Here is a 20,674-nt window from a genome sequence, read left to right as displayed (position 1 = left end):
TATATAAGTATTTGGTATTACTCGGCCGGGGTTCGAACTCGTGACACCAGCATCCTATGCGGACCCTTTAACCACGTAGGCTAATCGATCAGTCATTTTTCTAGATAAATCAGATTTTCATTCGAGCTTGAACGGTTGGTTGACTGAACGATACTGACTCATAGTCTTTGTGGTTTTTCTGTTGGGCTAATAGAGAAGTTCAAATGGTTCAAGTTTGATTAAAAAATAAATGTTTCTATGTATTTGTTTTCATTTCTTGCAAAAATTGTTTATACATGAAGGCGTAAAACAACTTTAGTTATTATGTAGCCATATTGACAGGAACTACATTGTCAGATAGGAATCGGTGTATAACTTCCACGCTCCATGAGGAGAGATCCTGTATCATTATCTCAATAGCCAGCATCCGTTTTACATATGTCTGATTCACACTACCGACTCAAACAGGAGGCGAAACCTCATAGTTTGGTTCAGTGTGATAATATATTGATTCGTACAGGACTCACGGTACTAATTCAACTCCAATAGTAAATATATGGAAACACTGTCATTATCAAACTTCAATAACTTAAAATTTCTGGGTGCTGATGATGAGACATATAATTCTCCAAGCACATCTAACCTTGGTGCAAGCTTATGCGTGGAGAACACCACATGAGCCGTTGCATTTTGTTTATCTACATGTGCATGAAACATCTGTTATTGATTCTGCACCAAATGAATCAGGTGCCACTTTCATTATTGAGTACTCCTGAATCAAGCCTGTAAAATACTAAAATTGCATCAGTAGAAATTTGTCTACATTTTTATAAATTACATACAGGATAAGCTCTCAAAAGATATTTTACTAAAATTTTAATTTTCATTATTAACCAATTATGGACCACCAAATCGTAAATAATTTGTTCACCTATTTCTAGACTGGTTCACAATTCTTCCGTATAATTAGAATCGTGCGTCTTATAACCAGATTTAATTGTTTTAGAAAAAGTCGTATTTTACTCATTGATATTGGAGCATAATTGTAAGAAAGAATTGGCCATGCTTCTGCATGGATAATAGTTCAATAACATTTTATGTGATACCAATGTCTATAGCTAAATTGCATCCGCATTACAGGTTGCTGTGTTCTATTGTACTTATAAGTGGCTTATTCTTGTTATTAACATAATTGTTTTCTGCCTTTGTATCTTCATGTTATCTTTCTATGGCATGCATGCTACACAAACACAACCTGCAAGCATGCTGACATCAACAAGTATGACATCACAGGGTATCAAATTACATGGCTCATTGTATTTTGATCCCTCACTGGCGATAAGACAAGTTTTTAAATGTTTTAAATTTCAAAATTGCATTTCTTTTCTTGCTGACTCTCACAGAAATAAGATGTAGTGCATCCCTATTCATATCAATCAAACAAAACAAATAAGTGTGCCACATGACAGGTCAAAATGATAAGAGGCCATTGCCCTTTTGTGACTAAAGCAAATACACACACCCATGAAGCATCAAGATATGCTGACATTCCAAACTTATTTAAACTATCATCACACGTGATTCATCACCACCAATTCTTAATAAAAAGGTTAAAGCCAAAGTAATGTTCCATATTTTATTATACTAAAGAATTAAATAACAGAGTGCTACATTTTAGTATAAAACTATGGGGAAGGGTGAGGAAGCAAAGAATAGACAGAGTAATTTCTTCAAGCCTGATAATGTTCCTCACAAGAAGGGGGAAAATATGCATCAACCCAAAAGACACAGCCACTTGAGGTCTGTTACATAAGGACAACAAGAGACAAATTTGAAAGAGCTATCCAAAGTTCTTATAATGCTGACATTGACGTTGTAGACAATAAGCCCATGTACAAATTGCTGCAGACCAAGCTAAGGAATCAGCTGGAGGTGGAGAAATATGTGGAACACTTTGCAATGCCAAGACAAGTCCATGTTTCTATGCAATATTGAGACACTGATTCCTCTTATCACTGAATAAACCACTTGTTAAATTTAAGTAATACAATTGAATTGCATATTAAAGTTGTCTAATACATACATCTATACCTACATTTACCTAAAACTCATAAAAAGTTAAGAAAAAGTCTCAAAATCATTACTGTCGCTAATTTCCACTATAAGCAGTGTTAAGTTACTTAAGTTTTAATATAAAGCTGAATAAAATGCATACATTATTTCTAGACTGGTTCACAGCAGTTCATCCGTATAATTAGTACCGTGTGTCCTGAAGCATGCTTGCTGTATTGTGGACATATTATGTTAACCACTATAACGGAACTGATTGTGGTGTAGGAGGTTGCGCGCGCGCACGCGCGTGTGTGTGTGCAATCAAAATTACTTCAGACCAGTATGATGGAAATTAATCAAGGTTGATAAGAATATCCATCACGTTGAAATAGAAAAGAATCCTTATCTGGACCGCTCCATTGGCCAAAATGTCCGCCTCGGATGATGGAGGTCTCGGTTTTCGAACCCCAGCAGAGTTATACCAAAAAATAGTACTAAAAATGACCGAGGTACTAGCACATAACCCTTAAATGCACATTCTTTAACCACGTCATAATTAGCAATTTGTTGGACCGACAGTGAAGTGTAGACTTCACGAGCCTTTTGCCGAGAAGTAGACTTTGTAATAATAAAGTCCAATGCTCTCTTGTTCGCTTTAAAGTTTAAGTAATTTTTCAAAAATGGTGAAAATATTGATCAAACAGTTTTCTTTTAAATAGGGGTATTAATCTAATATTTATAGTAACATCAAAACTTGAATTTTTGTATAAAAGGGAAAATTGCTTACCGCCTGCCAGTTATATTCCCTTTTAATGTACGTTCCATTTCCCTTCTTTTTCCTTTCTCTCTGCATCTGTATTTTTCTCTCTTGTTCTGCTCTTTACATATGGATTTACCCTTTCTTCCTTTCCATTCTGGAATTCCATCATTTCATTCTGAATCTGAAGTGTTCTTAACTCGATTTCCATCTGTCTATTAACTGGAATTCTTTCAAATTTATATGCGAAACCGACATAAACCTACTGCTATAAACGAACGTACTTTATTTCAAAATATTCTATAGATCTATAGAAACCTTCACTTCAGGAGGATCAAATGTCTTGCAAGCTCAAAATAGCGTCCTTTATTAAATATTCTAATCCTTCCTGGGTAGGATTTAAATAAAAGTCACCACTTCAGATTACATTGTGAAATCTTGCTGATTTTACTAAAGATTTCACAAAGATGTAAAATTAAATACCAGGGACGAAAAACAGTTCCGAAAAAAAAAATGGAGCTAAATTTATAAAGTAATTTTAATTTCTCTTTAAAATTGTAATGGACAGACCGTTTCGTCTGGTAATATTTTATGCAAAATTAAACTAAGTTCGATAACTGCAAATCTCTGAGTTGTAAAGCAGACATCGTAGACGGACTACAACATTGAAACTAGGCGCGTGGGTTGTTGTTGACATTTATGGTCAATCTTAACCTATTTAGTAGTACCTATACATATCCTATAACAAACTAAGGCTGATATATTTTTATTCGTATTTACAATGATCATACGTCTTCCTTTTAACTCTTTATATTTATCACATTTTACCATGAATCAACTTATGTATCAGCCTCGTTTCCAGTTTAGGCACATTTTGTACACTTCCGTTCTTAACTCGCTTAATGGTCACATTTTAAAGCTAACATTTTTTGTGTATTGTAAAGTTTGACCATTTAGACATATTCGTTGTATGAACTCTTAGCTAGTACACTTAGGAATCTAAGTTTCAATCTCAATTATTAAGGTGTAGTTTTGTTGCTATCGGTAGCAAATAACAGTTGCCCCTGCATGCGCCCGCTTGCAGAATTTTCGCTGTGGTTGCTATCCAGACAACGGCAGAATGTTTACTGCCAGGCGCACAATCCTGAAGAATTCTGCATGAAGCAAAGGAGGGTTTGTCAGAGCCTGCCCTAGGAAATGGTCAGGTTTCCTAGGGTCGTGTTAAGAGTTCTGTTGGTTGAGACATTGCCTGAGAAAATTGTTCGACTATTTTACTACGAACTCCATTCAAAGTCACAGCGCAACATTTCTAACTCATTTGTTTATTATTTTTCCTCCAATCAGCAGTTTACACAATGTCCTAATCAATAATTTCTGGTCAAAACTAAAGCTTTTTCTTAGCAAATTTTAGACAGGTCTTACAGTCAGTTTTTAAATATCTCTATTATAATATAAACCTTTCTTGAAATTTGTTCATTCGTTTGTGTAGTTTAAATCAGGAATTTTAGCTCACATATTTGCTTGATAATTTCAATCATACTCCGACAGTATTTTGTAATGATCTTGTGAGGTAAAGTGTTTCTTGTAGACCATATCAAAGTACTTATTTCAGTTCAACATAAATAAGAAATAAGAGATGAAGAAGAAGAAGAAGAAGAAGAAGGCGAAGAAGTAGTAGAAGAAGAAAAACAACAGATAATGATAATAATAATAATAATAAAAATAATAATTTGATTTTTATCGCCATTTTCAGAACATGATAGGCTGTACATGACGATTAATATAACTGATTGAGGAAAAAACCCGGGATAAAACGGGAATAAACACAGATCAACTGGAAGCTACAGGTAAGCTTTTTCACATAACCTCGCTTACTGAGCCCGATATTCGAACTCAGGCGGACAGAGTTGAATTGGTAAATGTGAGCGCTTCAGAACACTCAGCCACTCGGGTCCCCAATGATGATGATGATGATGACGAGTGCAAGTATGATAATGAAGCCGCTGGGTGTTTCCGAAGGTTCTATTCAGAAGTTATTGCTTATTTTCTGCAGCTATTTTGTCTTTCTCAAGGGTTTGTACATAGGTTCTTGCTTATTATTTGTATAGCCATATAATTATTATTTTATAGCTACTGTTTCTTAGGGGTTCGTTTTTGAAGTTAACCCAAATGCATTTAATTATATATTAGCAAATATTTCTAAGCCAATCAATAACCATATTTTTAATATCAAATCTCAACAAAAAAATATGTTATTTGTAAATGTTAACTTATATCATAATAAACGGTGACTTAAGCATGTTTGTCCAAATGCACACTACCACTGTAATGCCAAAAAATGAGTTATCATTTAAAAGTGATGCCACTGTTGTTTGTGTCTTGATTTATTTCCTGCCATATGAGTTTGTGATTGTTAATAAATTAGTTGAAACTTGAATTTGAGTCTGCGTTTCATACCAAGTCCCCATTTTGCAGCACAAATTGCCCACTTCATCAGAAAATCACAGCGACCTCTTGGAGTAATGTCTAAGTTTAACTTGGCCTTTATTCTAAAGAGAGTTTATCAGCCACAGAGATCATAGTGAGCCATTGACGCGTGTGTATGTGTGTGTTTTGGATTTTTAACGTTTCAACAACTGCTCAGTCATATCTCTACCATGTGTGCAGTGTGGCAGTTTATAGTGGTGTCTAGCACTGGAGCATCATGTCACAGACTTGTAGCATGGTGTCCCACCCAGTCACATTATCCTAACACCAGGCAGACCAGTCCTAACAGTAATCTCTTAATGCTGAGCGCCTAGCGAGGCCGCTGGTAGTACCATTTTTATAAGTTTTGGTATGACTCAGCCGGGGTTCCAACCCACGACCGCTCACGTCCGAGACAGACACTGTTACCACTCGATCACCGGAGCGGTCGCCTGATGTGCTAACAGTCTTGATGAATCACAATGATGTAGTTAAATGAGGGCATAATATTCTGTAAATAGTTATCTAATCGAAAAGTACCAGTGACCATTTTGTAATTCCAATGAATAATGAAAATAAATAAATCCTCTCAATTCTTTGCGACCTAAATTCTCTTAATCATCGACCTATATCTGACCCACATTCTCTTACTATATGGCTTGTCTCTGACATTCTCTTAATCTACGAGATGTCTCCAACACACATTTTATTAATCAACAGTCTATCTCTGACACATTCTTCAAATCTACGGCCTTTCTGTAACACGCGTTTCCTTAATCTACTCCCTATGTCTGACAGCAAGTCTCTTATGCTACTGCCGGTCTATTATACATTCTTTTAATCCACAACTTATCTCTGACACTTTCTCTTAATCTAAAGTATATCTCAGACATACACTGTCTTAATTAATGACCCTAACGCAGATACGTTCTCTTAAGAATATGAGGTATGTTTTGCTTCCAATTCAAGGGAAGGCAGATCTGGGTGTATGGTGATTGGGGCTCATATTATAAACGGAGAAATATCGTAATCATCTAATTCTAACTAAGAGATAATTGAATATGCTATCACACATTTTATAAACATGTATACATGTCAAACATTTCAAATGCAAAATATTCATGAAATTATTCCATTAGGTCGTGATACATTAAGCTAAGCACCCTATACATAAACATATATCTTTACCAAAGTTATGCCCTGACTTCAACACACAGCCCCTATTATATCTATAACGTTTTTAATTCTCAGTATTTTCCGTAGGTATTGAAACGAACTTAATAAAAGCATACCTAATTCTCTCCTGGCAGAATGGTGCAATATTTGGTAATAGAGTTGTATCCATTTGTGAATTATGATCAATATATTCGACAAAATTTATCAGAGCTTAAATGATACGCCTGTTCGATTTGAATGACTCACATTATATTAGAATGGTCACCTGGGACGTTGCCTTTAGATACGTCGTGACGTTTCATGTTTGTGACGTTAATCGTCCCAATCGTAACGTATTGTTTGGTTTGTTACTGTTGTTGCTAGAACTCGTACTTGGGATCACATCTGAAATAATTAACCGTAGTAGTGTATTCTTGATGATCATGTTTAGAGCGACTATTCTTTGTATCACTCGTACTTAACACGGTTATGTGTGGTTTTCTGTCACTCATACTTAATACAGCTATGTGTGATTTACTGCCACTCATACTTAACACAGTTATGTGTGGTTTTCTGTCACTCATATTTAACAGTTATGTGTGGTTTTCTGTTACTCATACTAAACACAGTTATGTGTGGTTTTCTGTCACTCATACTTAACACAGTTGTGTGTGGTTTTCTGTCACTCATATTTAACAGTTATGTGTGGTTTTCTGTTACTCATACTAAACACAGTTATGTGTGGTTTTCTGTCACTCATACTTAACACAGTTATGTGTGGTTTTCTGTCACTCATATTTAACAGTTATGTGTGGTTTTCTGTTACTCATACTAAACACAGTTATGTGTGGTTTTCTGTCACTCATACTTAACACAGTTGTGTGTGGTTTTCTGTCACTCATACATAAAAGTTATGTGTGATTTACTGTCACTCATACTTAACACGGTTATGTGTGATTTACTGTCACTCATACTTAATGCAATTATGTGTGGTTTACATTCTTAATGAATATGATATAAAGAAGGACAAATATTTTTTTTAACCCTGAATGGATATTAATAATACTAATTGAACCCGGATGAAGGATATATACTATATATATATATATATATATATATATATATATATATATATATATATATATATATATATATCACAATATTGGATCTAATACACCTTATTATGTAGGGGTTGTGTGTCTTTCTGGGCCACACCTTCACCCATTTATAATATCCTCACACCACCGCCTGTAGATAGACTTTGTTTGGAATCCCAAGACGACAATCAGATTAGAAATTGTCAATGAATGAAATGAGCAAGTTTTGTGCATTTTTATATTCTTGATGATTTTCGTTTTTAAGATCGATCGGAATGGGAAAACAAACATGGGTGTGTGCAAATACTATAGTACTTTTATCGTCGGAGGTTTGTAATATGTGTACCTTATGCTACTGTACGAACATTGGTATCGTTATCTGATTTGAATGCACTTTCGTGTAGTGTCGTGTCTAGTTATCTGATATGACTGCACCTTCGTCGTATAGTATCGTGCCAAGTAATTTGATTTAACTGCACCTTCGTCGTGTAGTGTCGTGTATTGTTATCTGATTTGACTGCACCTTCGTCGTGTAGTATTGTGCATTTTTAGTATTTTCTATCTTCGTTCACAATATACGGTGTACTTTCGTGTGACAAACTTGTTGCACCTTCACTTGTGTATCTCCTGTTTGTATCTTCTTCAACGGTCATCGCCATTGTTTAGGCAGTACACCTTTTATATTATTTATGATGCGTTTGATAAACTCATATCCCATTCTAGAAAGAAACCACTTTCTATTGAAGTCATAAGAAATATAACGTCGTTTGCATTAGCCTTAAAATAGTAAGGATAAAATTTCTCCTCTTCATAAATTATTCGACTCTTTGTAATTTTCTTTACATTTATATTGTTATTTTGAATTGTGATTAAATATATTCAGTTAGAAAACTGAGTCATATATATGCCTATTAGGGACTGAGAGCCGCCATAATAAACTTATTTTTATGTTGGCAGTTTATGTTTTCGCTGTCTCTTCTAGTATGACACCTATGTAATACAACAACCTCTGATATTACTGTCACTCTGTTAAAAGCAGCTTATGCGATAAGCTGGACCAAAATTATGACATAGTTAGACTTTTGTATGCATACTTTGCACGTTTGTTCCAGATGCAATATATTTATTAAAAAACAGCCATAAATCGAATAATCAGCAGTCATCTTTATTCACAGGAATACTTCAGAGTGGTGCAGATGTAAACTTGACATCGGTTCAGACATTTTGGGTATTGAACTTATACGTTTGATTTTTATACTTGCCTGCATTTGCCGATGTTAAAAATATGACCAACTTTTGCATGTGTGCGACTAATACTTGTTTTATCATTCCTTAATATGAGTACGTGTTGTTGTTATTTTGGGTTTAAAGCTGTTTCTCATCTCAAGAGATGATATACATGGCAGCCAGTATGACTGGTTGAAGAATAGTGTTGGGACGATGACGACTTAAATACTTGAAATTCTTGCTGAAAAATATTGTCAGTTACTAGAATTTTAATAGAATAGGGAGACAACCTTTGCTGAGACAATTTTCAGTATATTCTAGAGTTATGTCCCTTGAAAGTCTTCCTACGCGATTACTACGAGCCCTTGTATATTATTTTGAAACGAGGACAGATTATTTGAACTGAAATTAATGCCTATGCCTCTGTCCATTTGTACATCATTATATATATATATATATATATATATATATATATATATATATATATATATATATATATATATATATATATATATATATATATATATGAGAGAGAGAGAGAGAGAGAGTGTGTGTGTGTGTGTGTGTTTAACAGTGAGTATCGAAAAGTATACCTTTCATTTGCGAGGTAGATACTAGGTTTAATGTGAACTTTTTCTTGGTAACATGTGTAACCTTGTCATTTATTTTGATATATTTTATGTTTTAAATTGTATTCTTGTTGTGACTTAAAATTACATCCTGGTATTTTTCTCATTTTCCTAATTTACATTTCAACGAAAAACTATTAGAATCAAAAATGCTTTCTAATGCTTTCTAATTTATGAAGACACCCCACCCAACACCGATCGCCATCACAATTATTGTCCGATTTCCCTTAATTCTATGAATCACTATCCTGATTTAGTTGCTTGCAGGGAGGGAACGGGTATTTCTCTTTTTCTTAATTTGTTATGATCTGATTTGCAGTTGTTGCCTTTCTAATTTAAAAAAAAAAGGAATACGGTGAACCAAGTAAGATCTAATGTTGGATGGTGACAGTATTTATACGTTGTATAATGGACACTACACTGTTTACTCTGATCTTATATGCGAGACGCGTGGACCCCGTTCTGCCCGTGCATTATACACATTAACTTTGTTCTCTTCGTCCGCTATATAGCATGAACCCTGATATATCAGTGCAAAATACAACACGGATCCCGATCTGGCAGTGCAATTTGCACCAAAGATTTTGGTAGACTATCACAGATGGAAAGTTTACTTGACTGCTAATGGAGAATAATGGTCCCACTTTTAGAAAGAAAAAGACAACCCCCTCCCCAAAAAAATTTAAGATCGAAGGAAAATACATGATATGCATACTGGCAAAGGAAAATATACATTGTATGTACTAATTGTACGTCCTTAATTTCAATGAGGAACTCTCAAAAAAATAATTATGTAAAAAATAGAAGAAAAAAATATGAGACAATGCCATTGGCAGTGGACGGGAGATTAGGATTCAGGGTGTGGGAACGCTGGCTATATATCGAGGGTGCAAGTTTGTCGACAAAAACATTTATTTTAGAAAAGGAAAAGTTAAAAAAAAAATTGCAATACTGTCAAGTACATGAGACCATGTAATGGTTTAAACAGTATTTTGCGTCGCACTACTACTGTAAGGCAGATTATTTACCCAGATAGAAGGCAAGAAGTTACTCCTTTACAGTGACAGCTAATGAAAACGTTTGGGAATGTTTCAGGAGTTTAATAAGGATTTTATTGGAAATTGTAACACTCCAAAGAAGATAGTTTATTCTGGAAATGGACATAGGTTTGAGATTTATGTTAGACCTATGGCAATTGCAGATACGGACGTAGAATGGAAACATCATGATGGAATGTTAGACATAGTAAAGGTTAGTGAGAAAATTGTAATGATTTTCATAAAGGCGCTGCTAAGTGTATTCTCGTGGAAGGATTAGGACCTACAGAAAATGAAGTAAGTAATATATATCTTCAGCCTAGAAGTAGCATTAAAGCTAGATATTTGGATTATTGTTTTAAGAAATGTCACGTGGATGTCAAGTCGACTGCTAAACAAATTGGGTGGTTCAATTATGGATTAAAGGAGCTTAGAAAGGCTAATAAGAAATATACAGATAAAAATGTACAGTCCATGTTAAAAGATGTGGCTAAGTTTGAATATGTGGAAGATTTGACAAGCAGCCATATTGGAACGTTTACTCGAGTGCTTCTGAATTTGCCGTTTCTTATGGAGCGTAAAGGTCAGACTGTTTACCAGAGTTCCATGGAATGTCACATAGTGGGAAAAGTTTATATGGAAGTTTCAACTTGAATTCTAAGTAAGTGGCTAATGATACAAGAAGAGTATCCAGGCTGAGTCTGAATAAGTGCGAGTATCAGCTGATTTTTTCCAGACTGGAATAATGATCAGCTTCTAAATGATAGTAATCAGACGGTGATCAGGAATATGGCTGGTGAAAGAACAACAAGTACAAATATATTTGGAGATACTTGGATTGGTCGTGGTAAGAGGCCTTAATGAATTACATGTGATGATCATGAGCTACATTTTAAGAGAGTATCAGAAATTATGGGAGAAAGTAATTTTACAGAGTTTAAAGCATCAGAGTGTGAGCTGGTGTTGAGAAGATTTATTACAGTGCATTTCAATGAGAAAGTGTCTATGACAGAAATGAGGCTTCCAGAAATACAAGACAATGAGGCAATTTTAAGTTTCCAAGTAATGGATACTTTAGTAGAGATTAGACAGATTTCATCTGGAGATGTTAATTGTCAGATGCGGAAATGGTTTGAAAGCTTAAAGCGGGAGTTAAAGGAAGATTATTTGGATAGTTTGATTAGTAAATTGACTGTGATGGAAGTGAAGGAAAAGTTGAGTGAAGACTGTGACAAGTATATTTTGACTTGTTTGATGAGTTTGATATTGGAGATCAAATAGGAGAGCAGGCTAGATTTACTTTACATGAATAGTTAGAGAAGAGTACAGATATGGAGGTGGAAAGGTCTTTGCTTTGGAAACGGCTACGGAGATGGATTGGGAAAGATTGGAGACTATTAGACATAGACGTGGAATTTTAAATAGGAAATACGAATAAATTTGCAGTGAAGAAGATTTAGAGATTGAGTTACCGAAGAGAAAGAAAGTAAAGGCTTATATAAGAGTTGATGGTGGACTGGTTTTGATAGGTCTACTATTAATATAATAAGATCTTCTATTAATATGATAAGAAATTTTAAAGTGATCTGAGATTAGTAACTTAAGCTTGAAGCCTTTATTGCTTGTATTTTCCGCTCTCCAGACTGGGACACTTATGTAAATATGTGAATAAATTGTGTTAATGTTATAAATGACTTTGTTTTTTATTTGTAAATAGTAACTTTAGCGTATCATCCGCAAAACTGTCTTAGAACATCGAAGATGTATAATGTATTTTGTTTTGGTATGAAAGCAAAAACAGAGAGACATAGAAATGAGACACTAAAGTGAGACACGAAAATGAGACGTATTACGTACAACTTAATGTCTCAAACATACGTCTCAAAAGGTATGTCTCAGAAATTAGGTGGTCGTTATGGTATTAATAAATATAAGTTTTATTGATATAGGAAAGCTATAGTGATTTATACAAAGTATATATTTTAGAGATATATATAAATAGATACAAAGTAATGTTATGGATGATTACTGACTACTGTGTAACAGTTGTCTTAAAAATGATTGGGATGCAAGGAGGTTTTCCTGTGATAAATAGAGCTATAGATTTATTGGGGTTTAAACTATCAATGTGTAAAGTTATTTATAACAAGCATAGATTTATCAAAGTATTTTTTTTTTTTGGCATATAAGCATGCCTCAGTTAACGCATTTATTCGCTCGATTTAGCTAAAGCTCGGAGTCTCTCATCTGATGTATACTGGCTGATGGCAATGATACAGTGAGATTAAAAAGAAACTGTATTAAAATAAATAGTAGTACGTTAGTAGTGAAATGAACCTGCTTAAAGTCTTATTGTGATTAGGTAAGTGATATTAAACCGAGCACATAGAGAGGCTCCGAATAGCACATTTATTATTAGTATTAATATTATTATTATTATTATTATTATTATTATTAAAGTAGATTATTATTATTTTCTAGTATGTAGAGATAAGGATAGGTAAATATATTTTGAAATTTGTGTGCAAAGGATTATGGGTAAAGGATATATGATAGAATATTTATGGAACATGTGGAATTAATTTAAAGCAGGGCGGAGCGGATAGAATGTTAAAGTGAAGTGTGATACTATTTATAGTAAGTAATTACTTATGCAGTATTGAATAAAACACAAAATGTATATATAATGTAACTGGCTCATACAGATTGCGAAATCAGTTATGAATATAGATGTTAAGTTTTAGCAGCTAGGATTAAACTTTAGATGTAAGCATACAGGCACGGAGGACCTCGAGGCCCCGAGTCGACTGCCGTGCCTCTATGTGTATGGCTACTGATTACTCACTACATATACACACTATAAAGATAATCATTGGAGATACTTAAAGCCTCCCAGTGACGTGGATTTGAGACTTAGATTTAAGACGTAAATGAGACTTATATATAAATTTCAGTGTCTCCATCAAATAAATAAACAAATAAATAAATAATTGAATAAGAAAATGTTAGGTTAAGGTTGGTCCAGAAACCATTTAATTTTGTACACATATCATTGGAAGGTTAATGAAAATTGCGGTTAACTTATAGTTAAATTGAAATTCACGAAACATTATTATTCTTTTTCATAAAAATAAAATCTATGCGATGAGATCATTCGAATCAGAAGATTAGATATGATTCAAATTTGAATATGAAACTTCAAAGCATAAAACATGGTATACCTATGATTTATTGCGGTTACAGTAATTGGACTTTTCAACATGAAGTCGTCAAATACGTTCTCTTTGTCAAATGCATTAATATAACAAACTGCTTTTTATTATGTTCAAGTGCAGATGTATTTTCTCCTTCATGTCTACATCTCTTCATTCTTTCCCTCCTTTCCTTTCCTTCTAATCAAAAAGAGAGCCAAACCTGGACATTTTATTTGAAACCCGCCAAAGGAATAAACTATACCTGTTTAAAATTTCCTGAAATATGTATTAGCGTAATGATCGTGAAGCTATTGTTGTCATCATCATATTCGTTATTATTGTAGTAATGCAACGAAAATCATTTATCATTACTGATAATAATGATGATGACGGTTATACTTCTTCTTCTTCTTCTTCATATTATTATTATTATTATTATTATTATTCAGATTATGGAAATGACCAGAGGAGAAAAATGCTGAGAACAAACTTCAGCGTGGAACAGACCCTAATTATCCAGGGAAAATGCGCTTTTGAAAATAGGAACCCAGACGGCAACGAAATAGAACGTACTGCGCAGTTAACTGGACTAAGCTAGCGTGTGGTCCAAGTGTGATACCAGAATGCACAGGCAACACGAGAGTTCCAGCCCAGAATCCATGAGGACCGATATAACGCCAAGTGAGTCTCGCCTCTCACCCAGCCTGTCTTTCTCTCTCTCTCTCTCTCTCTTTCTCTCTCTCTCTCTCTGAATGAAATAGAGGAAAATTTCAAACTAAATACATCAGTGATAAATATACAAAGTTTGAGAAAAATGTATGGTTTTTAAGTGGATTATAAATATACCGACAAATCAATCCTAATAAATCACGGAAGATATTTCACTTTTCATTATTGTTGCTAATATTTGATCTTTTTTTTCGTCCCAACTTCCTAAATCAGCTTTTTTTAAATAAACAAATTGGTTACCAGTGTCCGAAGTTAGAATTGTCATTCATTATTTCGGTCATATTTCTTTCCTGTAAATTTCGCCATACTTATATGTTTTGAATTTTCAACCAACGAATAAACCAACCTATTATTCTAACTCTATATTTCTATCTATCTTTATTTCGCTCCCTTCCGTTATCAGGCGATTTGGATAACCTGATATTTTCCAGTTATCATATGTCAGTGGGACAGCACATCTTAGAGTCAAGACAGCAGCAATAAAGATCAAAAGCTTAGTTTTCCCTTAATTTGTTTAAACTTCATTATTTCTAAATTATAAGTCCCAAGGAATCATCCTTTTTCTAGCATTTGTACCAGACGGACTGTTTTTGTTTTAAAAGTTCATTTTCTTATTTTAGTTTACAATTGTTTTTATATTAAACACATGAAATGTCTTTTATACGAATTTGCAATAGAATAAATGAATATGTTTTGGTAACTCTGGGATTTGAATTAAATATATTGGTAATATTTACCGCTGAATCAGTTGAAGATTATTGTAATTTTATCCTCTTCATAACGTTTTCGATTTCATCGATGCATTTCTTAAAAATATTTCCACAAACCTATGCCACTAATGAAAGTATGTGAATTTAAACGCAATATTAAAATAGTGTGGTCAGACCTATAGCGTGATTCAATTGTCACATTTACTGCGTTTGGAATAAGAAATTCAGACACAAGAAAAAATTCCAGTTTAGCTTGTTTTAGATGACATTTTCTTCTCCGTGAATATCTCTTTAATCCAGCATTTAATGCTCTAACTGGATCAAAGTGACCACACATTTCTGTTATCGTTAATAATGCCTTCCTAGCATTACGGTTATTGATATTTCGATAATTATATGAAACTCATTATGATTCGTGAACCAAGTTAAAGTCCCGACTTATATTTGTATATTGGTAGATACATATCATTTATATTATTGTAGAGATCTGGACAATCACAATCATTGTCTGGCCCACATGCACGAATCAACTGTTGTAATATTAAATCAATCCGACTACCATCAGGATCCTTTTTTACATTCTTTTTTATATCATGCTCAATTACATAACCACACAAAGCCCTAATATATGAAATTGTATCCTTTAATGTTTATCTTTTACGCAATATATGACAATGTGTTGTTCTAAGATAGTCAAAAACATCCATACAGTTGCAAAATATCCAAGCCCCCAGTGACTGGTAGACAGTATTTTATGTTTCATATATCCATTTTCATTGTAAGTGTATAAATTCCTTACCTAGGAATTGCACCATATTTTGCGATCAATCGAGGAAGTGGTTATAAATACCAGAAAGAGATTAAGATATAACCTTAGATCAATTGAGAGAACAAATGATTTGATATTTGCAAGTGAACTGAAGGATAAGTGTCTAAGTGTTTAAAAAAATAAATAAACAAATAAATAAATAAATAAGTAAATAAATAATTAAATAACTAACTTAATAAATACATATCTAGATCAATAAAAATACACGAATAAATAAATAAATAAATAATACATAAATTAAAAAATAATCTATTTTTCTAGCAGTAGAATCAGAAATCATAATAATGGTAAGTAACTGTTTAATTGTAAGTACAAAATTGGTTAGCAGAACTAGTCTTGCTGATCATAGATCTCGCTTCTTATCTGAAATTTTATTTTATTTCAACTTTATCTATCTATCAATCGATCACCCAGCTATCCGTCCGTCCGACTGTCTGTTCGTCCATCCATCCATCCAACTGTTTGTGTGGTGGCGTACTAAGGGTAAATGGCGCCAGAGGCCAGTGCCGTTATTGGCGCCCAGAGTGGCGATGATGTCCAAAAGGGTCAGGATACAAAGCTGGAAGGGCCGAAGCTATCATCGGATTCCTGAGAACGGGCTAGTGCCACCCTTCACCATCTAGTGGGTTTTGGGAGCGTTGTCAGCTCTCCCAGCGGTTATCGGGGCGACGCCCTAGTCACCAACGGTTTTCCTGCAATTGAATGCCATTTGGCGGCTTTCCTGGAATCTAAATTATATCATTCACACAAGACAATCAAGCACCATTTTATGCATGTCTGTAATTTCCACATTAGGCCCATTAAAATTTCACATCAAGAATAGTACTGATAAGCATGTATACAAACCATACGTTTTATTTGTGGACTGTTGTTTAAAAGAACATAGATAGAAGTCTATTTTTTTACTGATTTGTGACAGTATTTATCGATCCATGGCTCCCTCTCACTCGCTGTGATGTGATAGAGGATAAGCAGGATGGTTGGGTGGGGTGCGATGGATTGAGTAGCAGTTTGTTCGCGAACTCTGAGAGCAAAAATGACTTTGCAAATTTTATACGTGTGTATTATGTAATTTGCAGAAAAGTCGCGTATCAAGAGTAACACATTTACAAAAACATAATATTGGTCATTTTCAGAAAACAATGTTACAGCTCATTTGGCGCGCCAAGACCTTTGGCGCAACTGCACACCATCTCCCGTTAGTGCGGTACTCTATCGATCTGTCTGTGGATCAGAACCTTTCACTCTGAATGCCGGAAGGTACGCATAATTACGTATACGTCGCTAGGCTGGTAAATATCATAAATCGGTCGATCAATCTGCCATTTGTTGGGATCTGAAACACCCGAAGATAAATAATTGTGAGTACACGTATAAAAAAGGTTATTGTATATCTTGGTCTTTTAAGGAAAGCGAAGATGACTTGCAGCTTTATTTGCTCTCAGTCCTACACATCAGCATGTCCCTATAAGTCCTACACATCATCATATCCCTAAAAGCCCTACACATCAGCATATCCCTACAAGTCCTACACATCAGCATGTCCCTACAAGTCCTACACATCAGCATATACCTACAAGTCCTACACACCATCATATCCCTACAAGTCCTACACATCAGCAGATCCCTAAAAGTCATACACATCAGTATATCCCTACAAGTCCTACACATCGGCATATCCCTACAAGTCCTAAACATTAGCATGTCCCTACAAGTCATGTAATTAAAATGCCTTGTTTTAGAGATAATGATACAAACGTAGAAAAATTGATACGAAAAGTTGCAAAAACAAATAAAACAAAAACAGCAAGAGCAGTGCATTAGTTATAAATAATTAACATACACGAACATAGAAGTATCATAGAAGCGCATTATACCTTTGAGGATTCTCATTCTCATACCTGGCCATTATATTTATTGCACAGTCAAGCGTATTCCTGCGGCAAATAATACTTAATTAGTGTACATATTGTTACTAGTCTATGCTCTTAAAGTAAGTATCAGAAAAGAGCAAAGACAACAAGCTTAGTAAAATTTAAAAAATAATTTATTTCCCTAGAAACAAAATGCAAACTGAGACAAAAGAACTTATGGCATTGCGAATTAATTCCAAAAATAATCCAAGAATAATAAGACACAAGTCCAGGCAATAAAAATTCATGAATAAAACCCAGTTCTAGTCCAGAAAAGATCCAAAATTAAAGGCCATGACGTGTATGTTATGGCCTGCGAAGTGCTGATGTGTCAACTGTCTCTTGTAGAATCAAAGAAATATTATTCCAGGTTTGAATTCAGTATAAATTCCAGTGAATGTCTTCATCCAAGAAATTTATCAGAACACATTTGTATTTCCAGAGAAAATAATGAAATGAATTCAATGATTTGAGGAAAATAAAATTTAGCTCAAACTGGTTACATCATAATACAACTTAAAGTGCTAGATGTCAAAGCACGACTGGTAAAATCTTAACAGTCACAAGATAATATAGTTCTCTGCTTGACTTAAAGTCACAATTATCATTTTCTATAAATAACCATTACCCAATGTAAAATTACCTTCTAATGATCTTTCTTTATTTAGAACACAATGGCCTACAAAATGCACTTAGGAATCTCCAAACCTCTGACCCTGATCAACATATTTACGCCTTCTTGTTCACCTGAATAATAATCCTGATAATACGCTCATACACAGAGAACAATGAAGCTATTATTAGTTGTTTACATAAATGAAATAACACAAATCATTTAGGTCAAGTAGAAATGAACTCAGTTTTGGACAAGGTCAAGTCCAGCATACAATGTTACATTACAATAACATGTAATGGAATAAAAACATTTAAACTAACAAACAAACAATTTAATTAAATATACATAACAACGTCATCATTATTCTTTTTACAATAAATACTATTTAATATGCTGTGGCATAATTAGCGTACAATAAGATACCACCATATGTCTGTCAAACCCTGATAACTTGAAAAATTCTACTCAGAGAATCATTAATAAATTGCTCATGTGGTATGTAATGAAGAAATACACTAAGACGAATGTCAACATTATTTATAATATGTGGCCAAAGTATTTCGATTTGTCATCAAACAAATGCATGGATTATTACATCTGTGTAAGAGCAGCTGCAGTACCAACTTGTGCGGTATTAGTTGAAACAGTGATCATAACGTCTGCAAGGGATATAATTAAATGTAATTCTCTCGTTGTGTTGGGAATATGAAATAAAATTTAGCGTTTTATAGAAGTATTAACATTTTTTAATCATTTGTGAGACGTATCAGTTTGGCACAAGTTTGTAAAGCGTTCGTTTTATTGTTTATGAATAGCATGTTTTATAATTTGTTTCCATTGTCTGTTTGTAGGACAAACTTTGCCTGTAAAAAATTTTAAAATAATTTCATAAATGTGATATTTGTGCTAATTGTTATGTATGTATGCAGGTATGTATGTATGTATGTATGTATGTATGTATGTGTGTGTGTGTATGTATGTATGTATGTATGTATGTATGTATGTATGTATGTATGTATGTATGTATGTATGTGTGTGTGTCGGGAATAAAACCTTTCTGAACTGTAACACCTTTCCTAGAAATATATAGGTATAATCTGAATAAAATATTCTTTTAGATGTTACAGTTTTTGGAATATTGCATAATTTACCTAAAGTTTCGTTTCCTTGTAGCAATTCCGATACAAATCTCCTTATCCTCAGTAAACATTAGCTAAATTCTGGCCACGTAATTTGAATAAATCCTTGAATAATTTTGTTGCAATTATGCTGAAATAAACCTAGTTTCTTAAATCATTGAGTCTGTTTTTAGACCAAACTTCCCAACCATAAAGGGCTGACGCTATCACAGTTGTTTTATACAAAGTGACATAGGTAAGAGGATTGACACTAGCTTCATTTGTAATAATCCCTATAAGAGAATAAAATGATTTTCTGTCTTTAGCACAAGCCCTGTATAGCTTTGTCAAACATATCAGTTGGGAGCTAACAGGACTTTTAACATTTTCGGTTTCATTCAAAATAAGTATAGCATGGTTGCCTTTTTTCCAATCAAACATCTGCCATGTTTGTCTATTCTGGATAAAACTAATACACAAGTTTTATTAACGTCGAAGGTGAAGTTTCATTTTTGAGAGCATATGTCACATATATTAAGCATCGTTTGCAAATGGATCGGTGTGTTCGCAAGCAGAGGTATATCACCAGCTAGTGATGGACAGTGTTGCCACTCTAACTTTTTGGAGAAACCTTGACCATTCACCAAAAAAACTAGAAAAACCTAGATGCGTCACACGTTTAATTGGGTATGTCATACACGTATACATAATAAATTGTTTTAAATCCTGTAGACTCTTATGTAATAATACATAGTGCATGATATTATTAGGCCTACAAAATGCATTAATAAAACTAATATAATAGCAAATTGTAGCACTTAGCAGCACAAAACACATTTGCCAGCAGCCAGCCTTAACCATGCAGATAAATACAAAACAATGCAAGCATCCAAAAAGTGAGTCACATACCTGAATACAAGAAATTCCTTGTAGACAGATATTTTAAAAAGACTCGTCCTCACTCAAGTCAGCAAAGTCAACTTGATTTTCCTGCTTGTATTTTTTCAGTTTCTCGCAATACCGTTTATGACACCGTCCTTCTTTAACGTCCTCGATGACAAGCTCTGATGGTTTCCAATTGTATCAGCAAGCATCTTGATATATGATGGCCTCTTTTGCTATCAGCCTGTTGGCTACAGTGTCACAATGTAGCCTATTTGTCTGTT

Source organism: Sinohyriopsis cumingii, chromosome 14, assembly GCF_028554795.1.
Source record: "Sinohyriopsis cumingii isolate HCF-2022 chromosome 14, ASM2855479v2, whole genome shotgun sequence".
Lineage (NCBI taxonomy): Eukaryota > Metazoa > Mollusca > Bivalvia > Unionida > Unionidae > Sinohyriopsis > Sinohyriopsis cumingii.
Note: the sequence above shows the minus strand (reverse complement) of the source record.